The 25,960-nt window shown below is 44.5% G+C and overlaps 1 long non-coding RNA gene across 1 annotated transcript; it reads right to left on the reverse strand.

Annotated features, from left to right (window-relative positions):
* Positions 1–1,221: 1,221 nt before the first annotated feature.
* LOC308552995 lies at positions 1,222–24,711 on the reverse strand. The gene is made up of 4 exons (XR_013998170.1): positions 24,602–24,711; positions 23,558–23,597; positions 2,431–2,543; positions 1,222–1,341 (listed from the first exon to the last, which is right to left on the reverse strand). It is a non-coding gene; the product is annotated as an uncharacterized lncRNA (long non-coding RNA).
* Between the last annotated feature and the right edge of the window lie 1,249 nt (positions 24,712–25,960).

A 25,960-nucleotide genomic window follows, 5' to 3' on the forward strand; every position in this document is an offset into this window, starting at 1 on the left:
ACACACTTTCTGTAAAACTTGAACATAGAAAGCAGAAACCCTCAACTGTTGTAAATCATGCAATTAAAATTGATTACTTATAAATATGAACTTTGGATCACTGTATAGACTGTTAAATTTGATTTCTTATTACCTATTGTTAAATAAACTGTGTGAGACAGACAGCTAACTTTGTTTCACTTCTTGCCGCCCCCCCCCTTTGTCTCAGAAAAAGCATCAGTTAAGTCCCTGGTGCACAGGGTTCAGAGAAGCAGAAACACTAGCTTAGAGCCTCTCTGTGTATTGAAGTGAAGCTACACATGGACTTTGGTAAATCTGTCCAGCGTTCAGGGAAAAACAAAGTACCAGCCAAATGTCAATTTTATCTATTTGAATTGATATTAGCCTTTAACATCTTGGCATGGGACCGACTGTGGTCCCCTATGGATGACTCGTCTTCCAGTCAACCTCTCACAGGGCTGAAAATGAGCACCTAAGTCACAGCAGTTTCCTGAAAAAGCAGTGCTTAAGGGCCACAGTACATCCCTCTTCTGTCATACTTGGTCTTTGCTAACTGCCAAGAAGTCAACGCAGGGGGCGGGGCGAGGCAGTCTAGTAGGAAAGAATGGGTGGGCCCTGGCCCGTGTGGCTCAGTGGTTAGGGTGTCAGCCTGTGCATCCTTCGATGGGTTTGATTCCGTCAAGGGCACGTACCTGGGTTGCAGGTTCGATCCCCGGCCCTAGTCAGGGCCCGTGCAGGAGGCAACTAATAACTGTCTCTCTCACATCGATGGATGTCTCTCCCTTCCACTCTCTGAAATCAAGGGGAAAATATCCTCAGGTAAAGATTAACCAAAAAAAGAAGAAAAAGGGTGGAAATAAGACTTGGAAGGCTAAGTAAGAGCTTAATTATAATAGTTCGGTGTGTTGCCAGGTGTTAAAAGAACAGATTACTGGTCCTACCTCCAACTTCATATTAATGACATTGGCTATGAACAAGTTTGAAAGAAGACTGGCATCATTTGGCAGGTCTTGTTTTTATCATCGACCTTTACACTAGATATGATAGCTGAGGGTTACAGAAAATCCTCTTCAAGTACCTTTATTCAAACTCCTTTTTGTTCTGCCTATTTTACATTGTCTCATCAAAAATAACCAGCGACTTAATGTGCAGTAAGCCTGCACACGGTGTTTTTAGAGCCCACCCCAGAAGACGTATCGAGCATACACCTGCCTCGGGTCAGCGGTCCAGCAGATGTAGGCGAAGCACCTACATTCCCCGCCAGCCAGGCAGAGCGCACAGAGAGGATGTATCCCTGCCCTCGAGCAAGCCAGTTTGAGATCCAGAAAAGATGGAATGATGCTGAAATGAGATGAAATGGAAAACGTTAAATGATGTAAGCAGGAGTAAGATGCAGAGAATAGGGGGGAAACCTGGCTGATGGGAATTGGAAGTTTCTGGAAAGGCTAGTGATTAAACTGGATCTTGGAGGGGAAAGATGGAGAGGAAGGAGGGGGAACTCCACCTGGAAGAGTGCAGAATTAGATCCTGTTGAGGAAAGAGCTTCAGAGCCACTTGGCTGAGACCAGATTGTAGAAGATGGTGAATGGCTGTGACAGACACCCCACCCCTATTTTACTCTGTTACTAGGGGCCCAGGATCTGAATCCCCAAAAGGGAAAAAATGTCCAATTCTAGCCCATTTCCAAGCAGCAAATATCCAGCTTTTACAGCTTTAGCCTCTGACTACAGACATCTAGGTTGGAGCATTAGACCACATTTCACTGCAATGTGGGGAAGTGTAACTAAATGGGAAGGGGGAGAGGAAGCTGCCCTTGCCCAGGCCAGAGGTAGTTCTAGGGAGGGGCAAAATACATATTCTAGAGTCAGGAATACAAGAATGTGACTTCAGTACTATTATGTATTTGAAAATTACCACAATGAAAAGCTGGGAAGAGCTAAAAGCCACAAGTTGGGCTGTTTCTAACACACCAACCCAGGAAATTGACCCATTGGGAGCCAGCAGTATTCCAGGTGCTCTTACTGACTGAGCTTACTGAATCCCCCAAACAGCCCCAACGGACAAATGAGAAAACTACAGCTCAGATGATACAACTTGCTCAAGATCTCACAACCAGTGAAAGGCTTACGAGGAAGTCAAGGTCATCTCCTATACTATAGAGAAGCCTAGTGATGGCCGCAAACTAATACATGTGACACGGGTCCTGTTCCTGTTCCAAGCAAATCCAAAATACTAAAAATTGAAAGGGGTGGGGCTAAGGAATCATAAAGGTAAGATCTCCAGGCTTTTTTTATTTTATTCCTCACCTGAGGACATGCTTACAGAGGAAAAGGGGGGGAGAGAGAGAGAAACATCAATGTGAGAGAGAAGCATTGATCCGCTGCCCTCCACACATCCCAAATGGGTTACTCCCGCAACCCAGGCATGCACCCTGACAGGTGCGAATGAGCCACTCGGGTAGGGCACTCAGGCTTCTTTTCAACCAAGGAAACTGATCTCCAGACAGATGGTTTCCTGAAATGTTATGTTCATGATGATGTCACCTTAATTAAAGAGCACACAGACTAACATCAAAAAGAATAAAATAAAATTTAGTAAAAAAAGTACAAGACTTTTGAAAACTACAAAACATCACTGAAAGAAATTAAAGATCTAAATAAATGAAAAGACATTCATGGGTGGGAAGACCTAATGTTGTAAGAAAGTACTACTCCCCAAATTGATCTAGAAATTCAGTGCCATCCATATCAAAACATCTGGTTTCTTTTAGGAGAAATTGACATGCTGATCTTAAAATGCATATGGAAATGCGAAGGGGCAAAAACAGCCAAAACAACCTTTGAAAGAAGCATAAATTTGGAGCCCTAGCCGGGCAGCTCAGTTGGCTAGAGCATCACCTCCATACACAAAGGTTGTAGGTTCAATCCCCAGTCAGGGCACATACAACAATCAACCAGTGAATGCATCGACAGGTGGAACAGCAAACCAATGTTTCTCTCTTTCCCCCTCTCTCTCTAAAAAAGTCAATAAATAAAATGTTTTAAATAAGAATAAATTTTAACTAGCACTTCCCAATTTCAAAACTTAAACTACAAAGCTACAGTAAAGTAGTGGCATAAGAACAGACCTTTAAATCAATGGACTAGAGTCCAGAAATAAGCCCATATATTCAGAGTCAACTGGTTTTCAATAAGGACGCCGAGACAGCTCAACGGAGAAAAAAGAATCTTTTCAACAAATAGTGCTGGGACAACTAGATATCTGCATTCAAAAGAATTAAGTTGGACCTCTAACTCACACCAAATATAAAAATCTAAATGTAAGAACTAAAACGATAAAAATCATAGGAGAAAACATAGGTATAAATCTTTATAACCCTGGATTAGGCAATGGTTACTCACATATTACACCTAAAGCATAAGCAATAACCAAAAAAATTGGACTTCATCCAAATTAAAAGCTTTTGTGCATCAAAAGACACTGTGAGGAAAGTGAAAAGACAACACACAGAACGGGATAATGTATTTGCAAATCATGTCAGATAAGGGTCTGTGTGTCCAGACTATATATAAACTCTGACACTCAACAATAAAAAGACAACCCAATGAAAAATAGGCAAAGGATTTAAATAGATATCTCTTCAAAGATGACATCCAGCTCGGCCGGGCGTGGCTCGGCAGTTGAGCATCGACCTAGGATCCAGGCGATCAGGGTTTGATTCCCGGTCAGGGCACAGGCCCGGGTTGCGGGCTCGATGCCCAGTCGGGGGCGTGCAGGAGGCAGCCGACCAATGACTCGCTCATCATTGATGTTTCTGTATCTCTCTCTCCCTCTCCCTTCCTCTCTCTGAAATCAATAATGATTAAAATATATATATATATATATACACACACACACACACATATATATACACACACATATGTATACACACACACATATATATATACACACATATATATACACACACACGAATGGCCAATAAGCATATGCAAGATGCTCAACATCGTTAGTTATTAGGGAAATGCAAAGACTCAAAACTACAATAAAATACCACCTCACACCCACTAGGATGGCTATAATCAGACAGACAGACAATAACCAGTGTTGGTCAGGGAGCAGTGGAATCGAAACCTCATGCACTGCTGGTGGGAATGTAAAATGGGGCAGCCACTTTGGAAAACTGTAGCAGTTCCTCTGAAAAGTTAAATACTTGTATTTGTGAGGATGATTTGCACACTGCAGAAAATGCTATGACACAGATGAACCTTGAAAGCATTATGCTAAGTGAAATAAGCCAGACACATAAGTCCAATAGTGTATAATTCCACTTCTGTGAGGTGCCTAGAGTAACTGAATTCATCGAGACAGAAAGAATGCTGGTTTCCAGCACTGCGGACAGAGGGAACTGGGGGCTTTTCTTTAGTGAGGACAGAGTTCAGTCTGGGTTGCACAGTGTCCTTAATGCCACTGAGTTGTTCACTTAAAAATGGTTAAAGTGATAAATGTTATGTTTTGTATATTTTACCACAATAAAAAGATTACACAAAACTGTGTTAATGAAAATATATTGTGAACTATAAAACACTGATCCATCTGTTATTTCTTTCCCTCCTGTGCCGCGTCCTCTCTCAACCACGTCGTCTGACAGGGTCCGGACGTGGAGAGGAAGCTTCACGGAAGGTGTCTTCTGGGGAGAGACGTGGCATGTGGGTGGCAGTAACTGGCTTAATGGAAATATCCCTTCTCCTCCTTGGAGGGGGACTTTGGGTCATAAAGTCAATCACAAACCTGGGAATGGTAAATGATGTTCTCACTTCTGAAGAAATCCTGATTTCCCCAAGTCCAGCCACTACCACATGTGCCGGATGCTTTAACAAACTGTTATTAGAAGAAGCTAGGAAAATTCCCCCTGGCGCCCCAATAAGGAATTTATGGAAGAACTAGAGAAAGCTGAGCTCATGCAGCCACCTATATTCAAATGCCTCCGCCTATGAATGCAAAATTAGTCGAGGGCAAGAAAAAGGCCATCGCCCCTTGCCTACTGCACAAGGACCACCCTGGGTAGCATATAGGATGAACGGCAGATTGTGGCATCCCCCTAAAGGGGCTAACAGTATGGAAAGGCTACCAGACCCTCCTCTGCCTTATACAGGTGCTTACAATGAGAACGGTATCAGAATAGTTAATGTAAACGGAAGGCATGTTCCATATAGTAATTTGCCTTTCATGGAACGCTTAGCAAGGCAGTGTCCACACTGGTGCTTGCTTTCTAAGGAACAAAAGCAAAGCATTCTTAAGCAGTTAATCAATAGCCAGGGCAAAAAGAACTCTTTTCTTAAAAGAATATGGCAAGAAGAATATAACAGTTTATGAATAGGTCCATAGTTAAAATATAACCACAAGAAGTAGTAACCACAGGCAGATATTATATAAAATATCTGTCTCACAAGCCAATATATTGCTGCTGCAGACAAAGCCGTGTCTATCACTTTATAGGTCACTGATTTTTCCCTTCTCCACTATTCTAAGACATAAAAAGTCAAGATTGTTCCATTCTGATGAAATCGAAACTTGTACTATTATTTTCCTGCTTTACTAACCACAGAAATGTAATCATAGCCAAAAAAAGAAACTATAAAAGATTATGTTGATTCTCAATAAAATGGAACAGTGTCACACCACCTCCGAGTAGTGTAGTCTGCTGTCTCCCAGCGCCGACGCCTTGCCCACCTTCGGGACCCCTGACTCCTGCCGTGGCTGGACCGTGGCAAGTGGCACCCAAACAGGGACCGAAGGTAAGTCACTGAGTTACGGTAAGGATAGGCTCTCGCCGATTGGGTGCTGCAGACCGCTTAGCAGAGGAGGCTAAGTAGAAAGGGCGAGTAATCATGGGACATACAGAGTCTAAAGAAAGAGGACTCTTTATTGATATAACTAAACATATGTTAAGTAAGAGAGGAATTCATGTATCTCATAGGCAACTTAGAGAATTTTTTCATTTTGTACAAGAATGTTCCCCCCTTGGTTCCCAGAGGAAGGTACTTTGAATTTAGAGACTTGGAAGAAATTGGGGAAGGAAATGAAAGTATACTATACTATGCATGGGCCTGAAAGAGTCCCCGTAGACACTTTCTCACTTTGGAATCTGCTGAAGGATAGTTTTGATCCTACTCATGAGGCTGTATGTTTTGCAAGACAAGTTACTGAGGAAGTGGTTCCACTGTATTCTGAGATTAAAAAGGCAAAAAGTTATACAAGCATTAGTAGTCAAGACTCAGCCAGACCACCCGGCAAGCCGGTAGTAAAATTAGACCCAGGGGGCTGCCCCAGGCCCCGACTCAAAACTGGGGACCTCAGACACTAAGAAGCGATCCATCCATGACCTGGCAAGAGCCTCCCCTGGAAGCGCAGGGTTAGATCTACCTGCCTCTAATTTTGCTATAATTAAGCCTGAAACAGAAGTGACTCTTATCTCGACAGGAATATTTGGGCCCTTGCCCAAGGGCTATATGGGGCTAATTATAGGAAGAAGTTCAAGTTCTAAGGCAGGGATACAGGTCCTCCCAGGAGTAATAGATTCAGACTATACAAGGGAATTAAAAATTATGATTCAACCTCCAAAAAAAGACCATACAAATACACCCGGGGCAGAGAATAGCTCAATTATTATTACTCCCCTATTTGGCCCTTCCAAATGTTACATTAAAAGAAGAGAGAGGAGCCCGGCCGGGTGTGGTTCAGCGGTTGAGCGTCGACCTAAGATCCAGGCGATCGGGGTTCGATTCCCAGTCAGGGCACATGCCCAGGTTGCGTGCTAGATCCCCAGTCGGGGGCGTGCAGGAGGCAGCCGATCAGTGACTCTCTCATCATTGATGTTTCTCTCTCTCCTTCTCCTTTCCTCTCTCTGAAATCAATAAAGATATATTAAAAAAAAAAACAGAAGAAGAAGAAGAAAAGAGAGGAGATCAAGGATTTGGCTCTAGTGATTTAGTAGTTTGGGTACAAAAGGTAGGAAGGGATAGACCCATGAAAAAATTATTGATAGAGGGAAAAGAAATAGAGGGCTTAATTGACACAGGGGCAGATGTCTCCTGCATAGCTGGTAAGGACTGGCCTTATACCTGGCCCACGACACAGAGCTCCTCTACCTTAAGAGGATTAGGATTGGCATCTAATATGGCAAAAAGTTCCAGTACTCTACACTGGGTAGACAGTAATGTATCAGGGACGTTCCAGCCTTATATAATTCCTTCCCTACCTTTTTCCCTACGGGGAAGAGATATATTATCTCAAATGGGTATGACTTTAGAAGTCGCAGAAAAACAGGAACCAAATTTTTTATGACTATGGCCACTGTTCCCTATTATGTAGACCCTATACAATGGAAAACAAATGAACCGGTATGGGTGGGACAGTGGCCTTTAACAAAGGAAAAATTGGAAGCTGCTTCAGAGTTAGTAAAAGAGCAATTAAAACTAGAGCATATAGAACCCTCTAATAGCCCCTGGAATACACCTATTTTTGTTATTAAGAAAAAATCTGGAAAATGGAGATTGTTACAAGAGTTAAGGGCAATAAATAAGACCTTGGTTACTATGGGGGCCTTACAACCTGGGCTCCCTTCTCCTGTTGCCATACCTAAGGGTTATCAAATCATAGTTACTGATTTACAGGATTGTTTTTTTTCCTATACCTCTATCACCTAATGATTGTAAAAGATTCGCCTTCAGTCTGCCATCAGTCAATTTACAAAGGCCTTATCAAAGATATCAGTGGAAAGTATTACCTCAAGGAATGAAAAATAGTCCTACACTATGTCAAAAATTTGTTGATATAGCATTACAAAAGGTCAGCATACAATTTCCAACTGCATATATTATTCACTATATGGATGACATTTTAATAGCACACAAAGACAAGGCAATTTTTCAGGAACTGTTACAGAATATGGTCCTAGAATTAAGCAAGTATGGATTGGTTGTGGCGCCGGATAAAATTCAGACGCACCCTCCGTTTAATTATCTAGGACGAATCATTAATTCTCCTCTAGTACATACTCAACAAGTGGCTATTAGACATGATCAGTTAAAGACTTTAAATGATTTCCAAAAATTATTAGGGGACATCAATTGGCTAAGGCCGTTCTTAAAACTAACAACTCAGGACTTGAAACCCCTTTTTGATACATTGAAGAGGGATCCATCTCCAACCTCAGTTAGAGCGCTGACAACGGAAGGAAAAAGGCCCTACAACAAGTAGACAAGGCATTAACTGAGAATAAGTTATCCCAGGTAGACTATACTAAGCCATGGCAGTTAATTATTTTAAAGACCCAACACACTCCTACTGCCTGCTTGTGGCAGGGGCTACCCTTAGAATGGTTGCATCTACCCTCGACCCCTAGGAAAGTGATCTCATCATATCCTCACCTGGTTGCAGTACTAATTACTAACGGAAGGATCCGTAGTAAGGAGCTCTTTGGGTCGGATGTGCAGGAAATTATTATTCCCTATACTAGAGAGCAATGTGATCAATTATTTGTAGTAGAGGACCAATGGGCAATAGCATTTGCAGGGTTTACAGGGGATATATTATTTCATTTGCCTCCACATCCATTGTTACATTTCATGAAAAACACCTCTGTTCTTTTTCCTACTCGATACTCTGCAAAGCCTTTGCCTCCCCCCTCAGTGTTAATATTTACAGATGGTTCCTCAAATGGAATGGCAGTAACAATTATTGAAGACAAATCTACTAGTCAACAGACAGGGGAAACCTCAGCCCAGAGGGCTGAATTAGCTGCTGTTATCACTGCCTTTCAGCAGGTACAGGCTCCATTTAATCTATATACAGATTCAGCATATATTGCTCAATTATTTCAAGCTATCAAGACAGCATTGATTTCCTCCAATTCCACCATAAGTAAGCAGTTTCAGGAGTTACAAAATTTAATCCATCAAAGAGTTCATTCATTTTTTATTGGACACATTCGTGGGCACTCTAATTTAGAAGGCCCTCTAACAAAAGGGAATGAATTAGCTGATAAATTAACCATATTTGTAATGACAGCAATAGAAGAGGCCTCATCCTCTCATACATATCACCACCAAAATGCATCAGCCCTCAGGCAGCAATTCCACATTACAAGGGAACAAGCTCGTCAAATAATTAAGCAGTGTCCTGCTTGTATAACCTTTCTCCCCTCTCCTCAGATGGGAGTCAATCCTCAGGGGTTGAAGCCTAATGTATTATGGCAAATGGATGTGACTCATATACCCGAATTTGGAAAATTGTCATTTGTTCATGTTCCTATAGACGCATTCTCACATATAATATTTGCTTCTGCCAGAACCGGAGAAGTGTTCAAGGACGTTGCACAGCATATGATTCAAACCTTTGCATATATAGGGACACCAAAGAATTTAAAGATGGGTAACGCTCCAGTATATACGTCAAAGGCTTTCAAAGAGTTTTGCAACAAATTTCAGATTAAGCATAATACAGGAATTCCTTATAATCCACAAGGACAAGCAATTGTAGAAAGAGCTCATCAGACACTAAAAAATCAGATTGCCAAATTACAACAAGGAATAACAAAGTATTTATCCCCTCATCATATTTTACAGCATGCTCTGTTGGTAATTAATGCCCTGAATGTTAATGATCAGGGCCTTACTCCCATGATGAGGCACTGGGAACAGACAAAATCCCATCATCACGGTAAAATGGAAAGACTTACTAACAGGACAATGGAAAGAGCCCGATGTTCTCTTAACATCAGGGCGAGGATATGCTTGTGTGTTCCCACAGGATGCAGACTCCCCCACATGAATCCCGGGTCGGCTCATCCGGCCTGCACAGCAAGAGAAGGATGCCACCGCAGCCCTATCCTGCGACAAGATCGGATCTACAGGAGGATAATCCCGACGCATCAGTGCCGAAGGTTGCTAAAAAGCAGGCTCAGGCTACTAGAAAGGCCACCCTACCAACTTGGGGTCAGATAAAGAAGATGACATCGGACGCCGAGAAGGTGGTCTCCCTTGGAGGTCATCAGCCTACTCCAGAAGCCTTATTTCTGGCTATGGTAGCTCTAATCTCCTGTCAGGTATCCATGGTTAATGCACATTATTCCTATTGGGCTTATTTCCCTGATCCACCATTGCTTCATCCTACCTCTTGGGGAGATGGTAATCTCAAGGTATTTACCAATAATCCAGATTTAATGGGAGGCATCTCAGATTCTCTTATCCCCCATAAAACTACTGAAGAAGTAAACTTTGAGGGGTTTGCGGACAATGCCCCATTATGTTTTGTTACTAAAGGGCATCCATTACCGGGATGCTTGCCTATCAATTATAGGTCCTTTTTAACGGATTCCCCTCAATTTACAGAACAAAGACGGTATATATGGGACCTAGAAATTGTTTCCTTAGGCTATAATAGTTACAATGACACTTATGTTAATCTTACCAAAGATTTTACTTTTCTGCTAGAATCCTGTAATACAAAATTTCCAAAATTAGATATATATTGGGATTATATTGAACCTGACCATGGATTTCCTAAATGGATTGATTGTGGGTTTGACCACCAAACTACAGTATTTTTGCCTATTAGCTCGAACCTCACCATTTATGATTACTGTGTCATCTCCTAACTATGACTATAGGAACTATTTAAAAATAATACTAACAAATTTAATTATTCTAATGGGTTAATTAACGAGGAACCCTTACACAGATGGTTTACCCCTGGGTGGGTTTCACCCATTTATCAAAGCATATCTAAAAAACATAACAGAACTACATTATATCCAGATTTGTTCAGATTAGCAGCAGCCACTAATATGGTTATATTTAAAAGACCTTATAAATATAAATCAGAGACTTTCTCAGTATGTGCATGTGTCAACACTCCAGATGCTATTTTAATTGGGAGTTCAGATATAATGCAAATTTCTCTAAAAGAATCATCTTATCATATAAAATGTAATGGGTGCTTGCTAACAAACTGTATCCACTCAGCCCTTCCGAAGAATTATACTATATTTGTAATAGTTCATCAACCCTCTTATGTTCTTATACCTGTCACATTAACAGAGGAATGGTTTGATGATCCAGGATTACAAATCTTGAATAGACTGAATGAACTATTAAGGCCAAAACGTTTTGTTGCAGCCTTAATCTTAGGAATCACTGCTTTAATTAGTATAATTGCCTCCTTAGCTATATCTACTACTGCTTTAATCCAGGAGATTCATACTGCTAATCATGTCAATGATTTATCACATAATGGATCTGTAGCTCTCTCTCTACAGGAAAGATTAGATAAAAAATTAGAGACAAGAATTAACACATTAGAAGATACAGTACTTTATATAGGAAATCAGGTTCAAAATATTAAGACGCAAATGACTACTCATTGTCACTCACAGTATAAGTGGATCTGTATCACCCCATATCCTTATGATAATGCTACTGAGCCTTGGGACAAGGTAAAAGCACATCTGCAGGATATTTGGCATAACACTGAGTTAGCTCCAGATTTACATTCCCTGCAGGAAAAAATTAGGGATTTGAGTCAAGCTAAATTAGACCTACCCATGGGCGAGGCCGTGGCACAAAGCTTATGGCAATCCTTTAAAAACACAGTTAATCCCACTATGTGGTGGTCTAATTTAGTTCACATAGGAATAACGGTGCTAATTATAATAATCTTAATTATTATCTTCCCAGTCATCTTCCGAGTGATTTTATCTTCAATCAAGAGTCTCCATAACCAACTTGAATTATTTAAATTAAAAAATAAAAAAGGGGGAGCTGCCACGTCCTATCCCAACCACGTCGTCTGACAGGGTCCGGACGTGGAGAGGAAGCTTCACGGAAGGTGTCTTCTGGGGAGAGATGTGGCATGTGGGTGGCAGTAACTGGCTTAATGGAAATAGCTCTTTTCCTCCTTGGAGGGGGACTTTGGGTCATAAAGTCAATCACAAACCTGGGAATGGTAAATGATGTTCTCACTTCTGAAGAAATCCTGATTTCCCCAAGTCCAGCCACTACCACATGTGCCGGATGCTTTAACAAACTGTTATTAGAAGAAGCTAGGAAAATTCCCCCTGGCGCCCCAATAAGGAATTTATGGAAGAACTAGAGAAAGCTGAGCTCATGCAGCCACCTATATTCAAATGCCTCCGCCTATGAATGCAAAATTAGTCGAGGGCAAGAAAAAGGCCATCGCCCCTTGCCTACTGCACAAGGACCACCCTGGGTAGCATATAGGATGAACGGCAGATTGTGGCATCCCCCTAAAGGGGCTAACAGTATGGAAAGGCTACCAGACCCTCCTCTGCCTTATACAGGTGCTTACAATGAGAACGGTATCAGAATAGTTAATGTAAACGGAAGGCATGTTCCATATAGTAATTTGCCTTTCATGGAACGCTTAGCAAGGCAGTGTCCACACTGGTGCTTGCTTTCTAAGGAACAAAAGCAAAGCATTCTTAAGCAGTTAATCAATAGCCAGGGCAAAAAGAACTCTTTTCTTAAAAGAATATGGCAAGAAGAATATAACAGTTTATGAATAGGTCCATAGTTAAAATATAACCACAAGAAAAGTTAGTAGCAACCCCAGGTAGATATGAGATATCTGTCTCACAAGCCAATATATTGCTGCTGCAGACAAAGCCGTGTCTATCACTTTATAGGTCACTGATTTTTCCTTTCTCCACTATTCTAAGACATAAAAAGTCAAGATTGTTCCATTCTGATGAAATCGAAACTTGTACTATTATTTTCCTGCTTTACTAACCACAGAAATGTAATCGTAGCCAAAAAAGAAAGTATAAAAGATTGTACTGATTTTCAATAAAGTGGAACAGTGTCACACCACCTCCGAGTAGTGTAGTCTGCTGTCTCCTGGCGCCGACGCCTTACCCACCTTCAGGACCCCTGACTCCTGCCGTGGCTGGACAGCGGCACTCCTAGATGCTGTCAATCAATTAGCCAAAAAGAGCCAACTACATACTGTTCCCTATAAGGATGGTGGAGAGATTTCTGGCCATGAAGTCTGGTCTTCCCTCCTAGTCCACACAGAGGGCAGTGAGTGCCTCACAGAACAGCGCCAGAGACGGCTGGTGGTCTCTTTGTGGCCTTGTCGCAAATCCTTGCACCAGGGTGAGCACCATTTTCCATACATGGCCTAGTGATGAGAACATGACAGGAAGCAGTAGCTGGTCACTGCCTGGTTACACAGAGCAGTAGCCTCAAAACCTCAGGGAGCCCTGACAGGTGAGGCTCAGTTGGTTGGGCAGCATTCAGTGCACAGAAGTGTCGCCAATTCAATTCCCAGTCAGAGCACACACCCGGGTTCCTCCACGAAGGGTGCGCCGACCTTGGTTATCTATTTCTCCAGGTAAATTCATAAACTAGCATTTGTTCCATCAGCTGCTGCACCTTTGCTTATCATGTGTGGGGGCCTGAGGACAGAAGTGCCCTCCTTGCCTCGTGCTGAGCTGGGTTTCTGAGCCTACAGACAGATCCAGGCCAAGGACTATGGCTGGCTCACCTAGCTTCTCCCTTCGTGCTAGGCACAGGATGGCAGGGCTATCTGTTCCCTGGTGGGAATCTGTCTAGAGGATACCTGGCCTTTCCCAGGTAATTCTCCAGCTTCTCTGAGAGTCTCTTTTCCAGCTCAAATTGCAACTATCTATGGTGCTGAGCACAGAGCCAGGGACATGCAGGAAGCACTCGATGGTGGCTCAAGGCCCTCTTCTTCCAGAAAGCAGCCCTAACCGCTGGCCCACAGACTCCTTTCCCTTCAACCTACAGAGCACTTGCTCTCACAGCACATATGGGTCCTGGTCACACACTGTCCCCACTGCATGCGGTACCACATTCCCGCTCACCCAGCATACCCCTGGGCCACGCTGCCCTGCTTCTGGGCCTGTGCCCACAACGCCCTCAAGGCACGTGCCATCCAGCTGGCCCGCCTTACCCCTGGCCAGTGCATGATGAGCTCCTTCTGGGCCTGCAGCTCTCAGCTCAAGTATCACCTCCTCACAGGGGTCCTCTGACTCGGCCTGAAGCAGCCATACTGCTGCCCTCTAGCACAGCCCTGTTGTGACGCTCTCCAGAATCCTTGTCACTAACTGGCATTTTTCCTGTTTCTTGTTTTGACCCTGTTGATTGGCTTCAATCCTGGTCCCACCATCCCACTAGCTGTGTGACTTCAGTCAATGATAACATAGTAACAGTTACAGCTATAAGCCACGTCAGAACTAGCTAGCTATCTGCCGGGCACTGCCAAGGTCTTTACATCCATCACTTCGGTTGACACAGTCCCAGCGAGGTAAGTGCTGTTATTACTCCAGTTTTACTCATGAGAAAATTCGGATGTGGGATGATTAGAACTTGCTCAACATTACACAGGGAATTCGTAGTGGAGTGACACAAACCCCTCTGTATATAGTGCCCTCATCTGGAACAGGAGGCTTACTTCTCAGAGCATCCTAAGAAGTAGAGGAAACAATGTCTAAAACAGTGTCGGTGCCCTGGCCAGGTGGCTCAGTTGGTTGGAGCGTCGTCCCGTACACCAAAAGGCTGTGGGGTCAATTCCCAGTCAGGGCACATACCTAGGTTGTGGGTTTGATCCCCAGTTGGGGTGCATACAGGAGGCAACCGATCAATGTTTCTCTCTCACATTGATGTTTCTCTCTCTCTCTCCCTTCCTCTGTTTCCAAAAAATCAATAAAAACATATCCTCGGGTGAGGATTTAAAAAATAATAAAACAATGTCCATTAGCTTCTCCTTTTGTGCTAGGCACAGGGTGGCCGGGCTGTGTGGAAGCCACAGAGCTGGTGGAAGCCTGCAGACATGTCCACCTGTGTAGGAAGGGGTCCTCACCACTGGGAGGCATCAGAGGTTTGCAGATGCCCGGACTGGATCTATCCATACAGTGCATTATTACTCAGCAATCAACATAAACATGACATTGATGAATCTCAAAAGCATTATGCTAAGTGAAAGCAGCAAGATGCAAAATACTACTGTATGAAAATCTCTATAAAACCATAATACAGTGACAGAAAGGAGGTCAGTGCTTTCCAGAGGAAGTGGTTGAAGATGGGCAAGAGCCACAAAGGAGCTTTTAGGGTTGATGGGAATGATTCTGGTGGTGGTTACACAACTGTACACATATGTCTACATCAAACTGTAGATTTTAAATGGCTGTATTTTATTGTATTTGATTAGGATTAAACTGAATCTATAGATCAAGATGGGAAGATCTGACATCTTGGACAATATTGAGTCTTCCTATCCATGAACATAGAGTATCTCTCCATTTAATTAATTAATTAATTAATTTATTTATTTATTTATTTATTTATTTATTTTTTAATATATCTTTATTGATTTCAGAGAGAGGAAAAGAGAGGAAGAGAGAGAGATAAAAACATCAATGATGAGAGAATCATTGATCGAGCCTGCAACCCGGGCATGTGCCCTGACCGGGAATCGAACCCCGATCGCCTGGATCCTAGGTCAATGCTCAACCGCTGAGCCACGCCTGGCATGGCTAATTTTTTCTAATTTGATATCTCTCATCAAAGTTTCATAGTTTTCCTCATATAGGTCTTGTATGATATGTTTTTTAAATGCATGTACTTGGTACATCCATTGCATTTTGTCCATGTAATCACATCAACCTTTGAGATCAGGGCCATGTCTGCTTAAGTAGCAGATGTCCATGACAACATCTGCACATCTGGGTGTCAAAAATGCTCATGAAGAGGAGGAAAGTCATGGATTCCAGCGGAATCTGGATTCTAGTCCCAGCTCAGCCCCTACTTTGCTGTATGACATCTGGCAAAAGATACTCCTTTCTATGCCTTAATGAAGAAGTTAGACTAGACCAGTGGATCCTGAAATGACCTAGGTTCCTGGGATCAACTCCCAAATATATTTTCAATAGGTCTGGAGTGGGTCTTGGAAAAACCTGTATAATTAGTAACTTCCCTTGGGTGTTTCTGATCTCGGGGATCCACTGACTTACTTGGAGTAAAGTTTCCCAAGTTTTCTCCATTCATGGTGGCTTTAGTGTTTCAATAATTCCTCCATGATACCCCTAGACCTATAGAAATAAGTAACAGTTCTGTTCATTAAGTAGATAAGTCCAAAGAAATAGTATTTATGTCCTAACAACGTCATACCTTTTGGGCACCACATACCTTCTTGAACTTTGGAATCACACTGAACACACCACTATCATTTCCTGTTCCATACTGACTTACACACAACACTTGCTTTTTATCACAAAAACCTCCAAAACCTCAGCTTTGCAAAGATATGACATTATCAAAAGGACTGTAGTGGAGCTAATGTAAAATCTGCCTCAAGCCAGCAGTTTGTGCAGGATTAGACAGACGTCACTGTGTGTTATGAGCTGAATTACATCCCCTCTTCCAATCCATACATTGAGGTCCTAACCCCTAGTACTTCAGACTATGGCTGTATTTGAAGATAGAGCCACTGAAGAGATAATTAAAGTAAAATAAGGTCATGGGGCTGCTACCCTTATACGAAGAGATTAGGACACAAATACGCATGCACACAGAGGAAAGACCATGTCTGGACACAGTGAGAAGGTGGCCATCTGTAAGCGAAAGAGAGGCCTCAGAAGAAACACAACCTGCCGACACTTTGATCTTGGACTTCCCAGCCTCCAGAACTGAGAAAATTTCTGTTGTTTAAGCCCCCCAGTCTGAGGCATTTTTTTATGGCAGCCTAGCAAACAAACACCTTAAGTTTCCCCTAAGACTCTAAAATCCCGCTCAGCATCCCTGTGAGTCCTCTGCCATGCCTCAGAGGACCTCAAGACATAGTTGGAGAACCACACACCTAGGGACTTAAATATTCCATGAGTATGACCCTACTCAAACCACTAATGGAGATACGTGGACATATTGCCAGGGTCAGCTAGCAAATTTCATTCAGTACAAATAAACATTTCTGCCCTAATAACACCTGATTCTTGGCTTCAGCAGATATTAATCAGCAGTTGGAAGAGTTATGCTAGGCCAGTGATTTAGGTAGCCAGTTGGGAGGTTGGTGAGGTGGTCCAGGAGAAAGCAGGTCATGACCTGCACAGGATGGTCAGTGAGAATGCAGAAAAGTGGACATATTGGGATACATTTTGTGGTAAGTAGTAATTCTGACTCAGAACCTGCTGATGGATTTGTGAGTGGGAGAGAACAGAATCAAGGATAATTCCTGGGGTTTTGTTTGTAATGGAGTTATATTTCTATTGTGACTATACTCTTTTATTTCCACAATTTTTATTGAGAACCTGCTAAACGCCATGCTGTCTGAGGTGCTGGGACACAGAAGTGGGAAAAATAAGATTCTTGCTTTTGCTTGATTAAGAATGTGGATGTTGGAGCTGGACTGCCTGGGTTCAAATCCCAGCTCTGCACTTATTAGCTGTGTGACCTTGGGCAAGTTGCTTAACCTACCTAAGGCTCAGTTTTTTAATCTGTAAAATGGGGACAATAAAGGTATCCACCTCCTATTAGAACTGCTGTTAACAGTTAAATAAGCTAATATATTAAAGGACTTAGAATAGTGCCTAACAAGTATAAGCATCCTATAAGTTTTAGCCTGTCCAATCCAGGGAGCTTTCACTCTAGTGGAAGGGGGCAGAAAAGAAAGAAATGGTATTGTATTATGATAAGTTCGATGAAGGAAATTGAAGAGGGTGGTAGAGAACTTCATGACTGCTTTACATCAGGTGCTCAGGAAAGGTCTTTCTGAGGAGATGACATTTAAACCAAAACTTAAATGGCAAGAAGGAGCCAGACATGAGCAAATCTAGGAAAAGAATATTCTAGAAGGAAACAAATGTAAATTCCCTCAGGCAAGAACAAAATCGGCATGTTCCGGTGACAAAAAGGGCAGTAGGGCTAGAAATGAGAGAGGGAGAGAATGGAGTTGGCGAGGCTGGCAGCTGACAGGCAGGGTAGGGAATCAGGTTTTCTTTTAGGAGCTATGAGGAGCCAGGGGAGTGTTTCAAGGAGGAGGGTCTGGTTTGCCTTACATTTCAGAGACCTGTCTGGCTATTGTATGAGCAGGTTTTGGGGTGGCAAGAGAGGACACAGGGAAACTAGTTGGGAGACCAGCGAGGGTTGCAGGCGAGAGTGATGGTGACTTCATCTGGCTGGCAGGGGACAGGTAGGACAGATCTGGTGTGTCTTAGATATAGCATCAGCTAGACCTGTACTTGACACGGAGTTCTGCTGGACAAAGTTCTGGGTAGTTTGCCTGACACCAGTCACAGTGTTTCAGTTTGCAGCACAGGTTTAGATTTTCAGCCCGAGGGTACTGAATTCTGGCTCCAGCACTGTGTGACCTTACACAGTGTGACCTTTCACCTTCACAACTGTGAAACAAGGACGGGATACCGATGCTTAGCTCGAAGGGTAGCTGTGAAAGTTAAATGAGGTAATGCATGCAAAGCACTTCACACAGAACCCAGCCACACAGAAAGCTCAGTGGTTAGCTGTCATCCTTCTCATCAGTTACTGCGACATTTCCACATTCACTCCATTGAACTAACTGCAAGAGTTCATTTCCTGGCCTCCCGCCCCCAGTTCCACCTGCTCCAACCTGTCCTCAACTTTACCTAAAACATAAATCAATCATTTCGCTTCCTTCTCATAAACACTACAATGGCTCCCACGGCCTACAAATTAAAATCCAAATGTCTTAGAATCTAACATCCAAGGCCCTTCATACTTGGGACCCTGCCTGCCTGCACATCCAGCCCCTTCCCATGTCCTAGCCTACAGCCATGCTGGTCATTTCTGTCCCCTGGAAAACTACTGTTACCATGCTTTCACCTATGCTGTTTCCTCTGCTGCAGTATCCTGTCCCCTTGTGTACCTGTTAAACAATTACCCCGTCAAGACTCAGCTTAAACATCACTTACCTTGACACCTCCCTCCCCTCCTTTCTATTATTGTACATGGTACACAGTCCAGTGCTTCGCTGATGGCTCTGCAAGTGTCTGTCATCTCCACCTGTGAACTCTTGGCTGATAGGCAAATAGATCACAGCTGTGTGATCGCTGGTCCATCTCCAGAAACACCCGCACAGCAGTCACTCAGCAAACACTGGATGAGTGAACGGAGAGCGATGTGGGAGGAGAACTTTATGAATACACCTCCTCCAGGGAGTCTGCTTAGCTCCCCAGGTGGTCTTCTCAAGGAGGCTTTACCCTGACATGGTTAGGAGAAAGGGCTTTGGAATCAGAAAGAAACATGCTGGCTCCACTACATACTCACTGTATGACCCTGAATCCGTTACCTAATTCAACACTCAGTCTCTTCATCTGTAAAATGAGAATGATAACCTCACAGGGTCATTGCAAGGATCAAAGGATAATTTATGGCCCAGCCAGCGTGGCTCAGTAGTTGAGCGTCGACCTACCACCCAAGAAATCGAGGTTCGATTCTGGTCAGGGCACAAGCCCGGGTTGTGGGCTCGATCCCCAGTCGGGGGCGTGCAGGAGGCAGCCCATCAATGAATCTCTCATCACTGATGTTTCTCTCTCTCCCTCTCCCTTCCTCTCTCTGAAATCAATAAAGACATATTTTTTTTAAAAAAGATAATTTATGTAATGTGCTCAGCCAAGTGCCTGGCACACATCGAGCACTCAGTAAACGGTAGCTTTAAAAAGTGCAAAAAAAAATCCACAAAAATACAGCTGACTGTTCATAGTGATTATGTGGCGTAGGGGGTACATATTGAGGGAGTCTAAATTTCCATTTACATATTTTTATGTATTGTTTGAAAATCAGAAAAAAATAAAGATATAGCAAAATTAGTAATAAAAATTAAAAACAGATCCAGGTCTTCTCATTTCTATCCAGTGTTCTTTACATGCTCCCAAGCCCTGGAGAGAAGGGTCCTGTTTAAGAACAGGCTTGGCCTTGGAGGGCAGGGGCTTACTCTGGGAAAAGCAAGCTAGGGTTTCTTTGCCCTAGACTGTCCGTCGTAGCAAAGTAAAGAGACAGGTACGTGGGCTGTAGCTCTGTTCAGTGATAAACACTGTGTAGATGACGAGAGCCTCTGCTCTCAGTGGCAGGATGTGAAGACAGACTCATGCATTTCTTTAAGAGTGAGGCTGGGCCCTGGCCGGGTAGGTCAGCTGGTTAGAGGGTCGTCCCGATACACCAAGGTTGCGGGTTCGATCTCTGGTCAGGGCACGTACCAGAATCAACCAATGGTGCATAAAGAGTGGAGCAGCAAATCAATGTCTCTTCCTCTCTCTCTTTTTAAAATCAATTTTTTAAAAAAAATGGAGGATGGGCCAACTGGAGAGGACAGATGCTTTCTAGAGGAAACAGCTTGCAACTCAGCTGAAGGCCTGCCCACCATGCAGGCTCAGAGTTCCAGCGTTACATCATTTTTTTACTTTAAATCCACCTGAGAACATTTTTCCCATTGCTTTTCAGAGAGAATGGGGGACAGAGAGAGAGAGAAACATGGATGTGAGAGAAGCACATCAATCGGTTGCCTCCTGAACATGCCCCTACCAGGGCCGGGGATAAAGCCTGCAACCAAGGTACATGCCTTTGGCCGAAATCGAACCGGGACCGTTCAGTTCAGGGGCCGATGCTCTAACCACTGAGCCAAACCGGCTAGGGCTCATATCATATTTTTAAAAAGAGAAGTCGGAAATCCAGATTATCTTTGTAAAGTTTAAATATGACCTCAAAAATGTCCATAACCACAGTACAAGTCAAACAGCACTTGTACAGGCTGAATTTGGCCCAGAACTTCCAGCTTGCACCACTTTTATAACAGGATTTCTTAGGAATTTGGGGCTGGGGCAAACCATAAAAATGAATGCCTCCAGCAAGGCCATACTCCTTCATCTTTCCCTATGTGTGTACAAGTGATTTAAGCCTATCTGTCCTCATATTTTCCCCCATCAACAATAAAGCAAACAGTCTTTTTTTTGCAACTTATCTGAAACTGCACTCAACATGCTTCAAGGTAAAACAGAAATAAATAACTTCAACTCAATCCTTCACAACCCAGCTCAGGTGAGACCTTCCCTGGGAATCTTCCCCTGGATCCCTTATCCTAACTCTTACCATGCACTCTAATACTAACAAGCAATTACTGAGCACACATTCTGTGCCTGGCCCTGCTTGAAGCAATTTACTATAAAAGCCCATCTGATCCTCGAAATATACTCAGGTAGGTACTGCTGCCACTCCCAGTTTACATAAGATTAACCAGCCAGAGATTACACGGTGTACATCTCTAGGTCACCATGTGGTCCAGCCCCAGATGGGGAACTCCCTGAGGACTACCTTCTTGTCTTAATCACTTTTGGACCCACAGATGGATCATTTTCCAACCATACGTCCATGGTAGGCTCTGCAGGATGATCTTAACAACACAGGCATTTATTCAACAATCATTCTATGCATCAGATCTTGAGGTCTAGACATGAACAGAGCAGGGTCAGAGGGCTCACAGTTTAGTGAGGCTACTTGATATATAAATTACAAATTACAAACAGCAGCAATGTCACTTGAATTTGCTTAGAAAAGTCAAGGAAAGCTTTTTTCTTAATTAGTGATTTAAGTAACAAAAATTATGGTTTTAGAGCCTACATATTTACAAGAATGCCTTGCTAATGAAAATTAAAAGCAAATCATTTTACATGCACCACTATGGTTGGCAAGCTGCCCCTTGAGAAGCTCGTTCCTTTCCCAGGTGCTCAAGCTGAGTCTTGAAGGAAGAGGCTAAGTGTTCCTAGGCAGGCAGGGCAGGAAAAAGAGCCCAGGGAAGCTGGAGCAAAGGCATTGAGGTGACCCAGCTTTTATCCAAAGACCTGCAACTAGTTCTGAATGGCTCACATGCAGGAAACATGCTGGGCATCTGGGGGGAGGCTGGAGGGTGGACAGTTTAAGCATACAGGGTTTTCTTTATTTATTAACCATTTTTTTGAGGTATAAAAAATGGGTTTTATATCCCATAAAACTCATCTCTGTTTTGTGTACAATTCCATTCTTAGTAAAAAGGAATCAGGAGTTGTGCAACCATCACCACCATCCAGTTTTAGATTTCATAACCCTCAAAAGATCCCGCCTGCTTGCATCCAATGCCTGTTCCCACCTCTACCCCAGGAAACCCCCAATCTGCTCCTGGCTGTGCAAATGCCTTTCCACCAAAGGCAGGGGGGGAAAAACCTGATCAGATTTTTTTTTAATCACTCAGAGTTGTGGAGATCAGTCGGAGGGGTGGTTCAGACTGAAGGCTGCCTGGGTCAATATTTCCCTCAGTGCTCAGATTTAAGCAACACTCTACGAATCTCCTTTCTTACTGGCTATTTTGGAATATCCACATGTTTTTTTGTAAGTAATATCTAATTTATCCAAGCTTCAGGTCAGTGGTTAGTTCCATTAGCCAATATTTTGTGCGTTTATCACAGGAAACCAGTATTTTCTGATTTGTCATCATTGGGAGAAAATGCTCTTGTAGTTCAGTTTGTTACCTAAGGCCCATGTTTTGTTTGCACCTCTCTAAGATGTCAGGAGTGTACTAAAGGAATTGTTGTTGGTACCCCATAGAACTGCATCATATTTACAAAGGGGGATCTAACAACAATGGATTTACAAATGCTTACCTCCTGCGCTGTATGGGCTCTATTTTTTTTAAAGGCTCACTAATTGATTTCAAGGTGATCAGCTGAAATGAGCAAAAGGCATGGTGGGTTGTCATGAGGATTAAATACAATACTCAAAAGCACCTGGTATAAATAGATGTTCATTAAATATTTGTGGATTCTGAACCTGGATCAGCAATGTGAAAGTTGTTTTTTGTGTGTGTTTTTTATTGATTTCAGAGAGCGGAATGGGGAGGGAGAGAGAGAAACATCACTGATGAATCATTGATCGGCTGCCTCCTGCATGCCTCCTTCTGAGGATGGAGTCCACAACCGAGGCATGTGCCCTGACGGGGAATTGAACCTCGATCTCCTGGTTCATGGGGGATGCTCAACCGCTGAGTCACACCGGCCGGGCTGAAAAGTGGTGTTTAGTGAACAGTTTTTTCAGCAACAACAGGGCTGCTTTACTTAACCTTCCTAAGCTTCAGTCTCCTCAGTTCTAAGAAGGATAAGAATTCCTCCTTTAAACTTTGTTTTGAGGATAAACAAGGCTACAGGATAGGTGAGAACAGCCCAGAAAACACCTGGCACTCATTGCAGACATTAGGGAACACTTGGTCCCACTTCCCTTTCACAGGCCTAAAGGGATGGAAAACATTGCATCCCTCGGTGTATTTGTCATCGTTTGTAGTGACGGGCTGCCACCTGTGTAACCTCTGCCTGTATTATCAGTAAACATACCCCTCAAAAATGGGCATTTGATAGGCACCTACCAATGAACTTTATACATCCAGAAATGGTATCACCAAATTAAATGTTATCCTACACATAAACAATTTTGGTTCCTTTAACTGATACTTCAAAATCCCTACTTACACTTCTCATGATCCTTCCAATAATTTGCTAGAAGGTGGACCTGTCAATAGAAAGGACAAAAGTTATTATTCACCACCAATGCCATAAAATAAATAATTCTTACTTAGAAAATCCGAAACACTCAGTTGGAATTTTCAGAATTCAATCACACACACCCCCCACCCCACCCCCGCCACCCAACTAACTACCTTCCACTTTTGACTTCACCTAAAGCACTCCTCACAGTTGGTCCAGCCCAAATCACAAAGAAAGATTAAAAAAATAATCATGAGAAACTGCTGTGTCGTGGTGATCTGGGTTGCTGGGCTATGGTTGTTGGTAGTTGGGGAGGGGCAAGCAGATCCGGCAAAAGTAATGTTTCAGATTGGTAGCTAGGAGCTCAGATAATGAGGTCACAGGGTGGCTGTTTCGGAACTTTATGCCCCTCCAAGGCAGTTATGCCGCAAGACCTCTGAATGCGCCTAGGGCACCGCTCGGCCGGCGCCGGGTCCAAACCCTCTGCGGGGCACCTTTCCCCGCCTGTGAAAGGCGGATGCGGGCTCGTGCTGGGCGAGCTGGGTGCGAGGCGGTATCTATGCCAGCGTCGTGGAAAGTGCTTTACACCCGGCAGAGCGCTCCTTACTCTCAGCTCCGAGCTCCCCTCAGCCCAGCCACTGCCCCCGGGAGCGAAGCACGGGCTGTGCAGCGCAAGTCTCCCCGGGGTCTTAGGAGTCGGGGCTCGGTGGCCCGCGTCCCTCAAACCCGTCCCAGCTCCAAGTGCACGCGTTCCCCTCAGCCTAGCGCCGGGCAGGAGCCGGGGGCCGGGTTCGCACCCAGGTCTGCCTGTCGCCGTCCTCGCTGCCGCCGCGGGAAGGAAGGGCTGGGCACCGGCCAGGCCACCTGGGTGCTCAACGACGGCAGTTACCTCGGCCGGCTCGGCCACCGAACACTCCCCGTCCCGGTCCGTGCCCGCGCCGCGGCCGCAGCCACGCCGGGGGACCCGAGAGCTCGCCCGGCCGGGCACCGCGCTCCCGGCTCCGGCCACGGCCCGGCGCGGCCTCTCACCTGAGGAACGCGGACAAAGGGGGGGCCTCGCCGGCCGCTCCCCGCTGCGCTGCCGCCACCCCTCAGCCCCCCTCCTCCGCGCCGTCAGACTGGCCGCAGCTGTTCCGCAGCCCGAGCGAGCCCGCGCCGCGCTCCAACCCGCTACGGCCCCGCCGGCCGGGCGGGCGCCCTGCCTTCCAGAGGGGTGGGGGCGGCCGGCCGGCCACGCGCGGGGGCGGGCCGGGGGGCGGGGCGCGCGGGGGGGGCGGGGCGGAACGGCCGGCGGTTGGAGTTCGGCGCGGACTCGCGCCGCCCGGCCACGTGACGACCCGGCGCTTCCCCGCCCGCCCCCCTCGGGGCCCCGGGGTTGGCAGGACTGGGGGGATAGGGTGGGGGCGGCGTGGGTGGTCCAATCACCTCGGACGGCGGCCTGCACCCCACCCCTTGGAAGGGAGCGCTAGGGTCTGGAGCTACCTGCTATGGGCCCATTTTGCAGATGAGGCGAACTGAGGCCGGCCGTCTACGCAGTGAGCACCGTGCGGGCCGGCGGCTTGGACCTGAAAGCCTTGGTCTCCTTTCCTTCGGATCTTATTGGAACGGAAGCTCCATGAGAGCAGGAACTGTGCTGTCCTGTCGTTCACTGGTCCCTCCCCAAAGGTCTTATCAAATAATTAGGGGAAGGCTAGGCAGAAGTGAGCGATATAATAAATATAATTATTCCTTTTTTATAATTATTAAAATATAATGCTCTGGCTGCATATCTCTGTCGGTTAGAGCATCGGCCAGATACACCACGGTTGCGGGTTTGACCCCTGGTTAGGGCACATACATGAATGCGTGGAAGGGTGGAGTGGCAAGGTTAGGTTTCTCTCAAATCAATCAATTTTTTTAAATAAATATATTTAGCACATATTCAGCCTCCACCTACTACACTTAGATCCTCAATCAGAGCACAGTACATAACATAGGGAAAGAATTTGGACTAATTCTTAAATTCCAATCCAGTGTGATCTTGGAAAGCGTCAAGACCCAGAGCTACTGTTTCCTCGTCTTTCGAAGGGGGACGGACGTCCCCGGATTTGGGATGTTTGCAAAGCTCTGGGACGGCACCTAGAAGTTGCAGCACGTAGGGAGGTTGTGGGAAACCCAAACGGGATGGGGCAGAGAGCCTCAAACTTGAGGTTTTACTCGGGAGGTGGTGATGTAGAGCCGGTGTTGCAGGATTTTAAACATGCGCGGCATTTACAGCATTGGGCATAAGAACATTCCAGTGTCTGCCTGAACTGGAAATAAGTTTCCTCTGCTAGACATCCGGGCACCTAGAGCACCTACTCAGGAAGAAGGCGAGGTTAGTCCTGAGGCCTGGAATCGTAACTGACT

Source organism: Miniopterus schreibersii (genome assembly GCF_964146895.1).
Source record: "Miniopterus schreibersii genome assembly, chromosome: 2".
NCBI classification, from domain to species: Eukaryota; Metazoa; Chordata; class Mammalia; order Chiroptera; family Miniopteridae; genus Miniopterus; species Miniopterus schreibersii.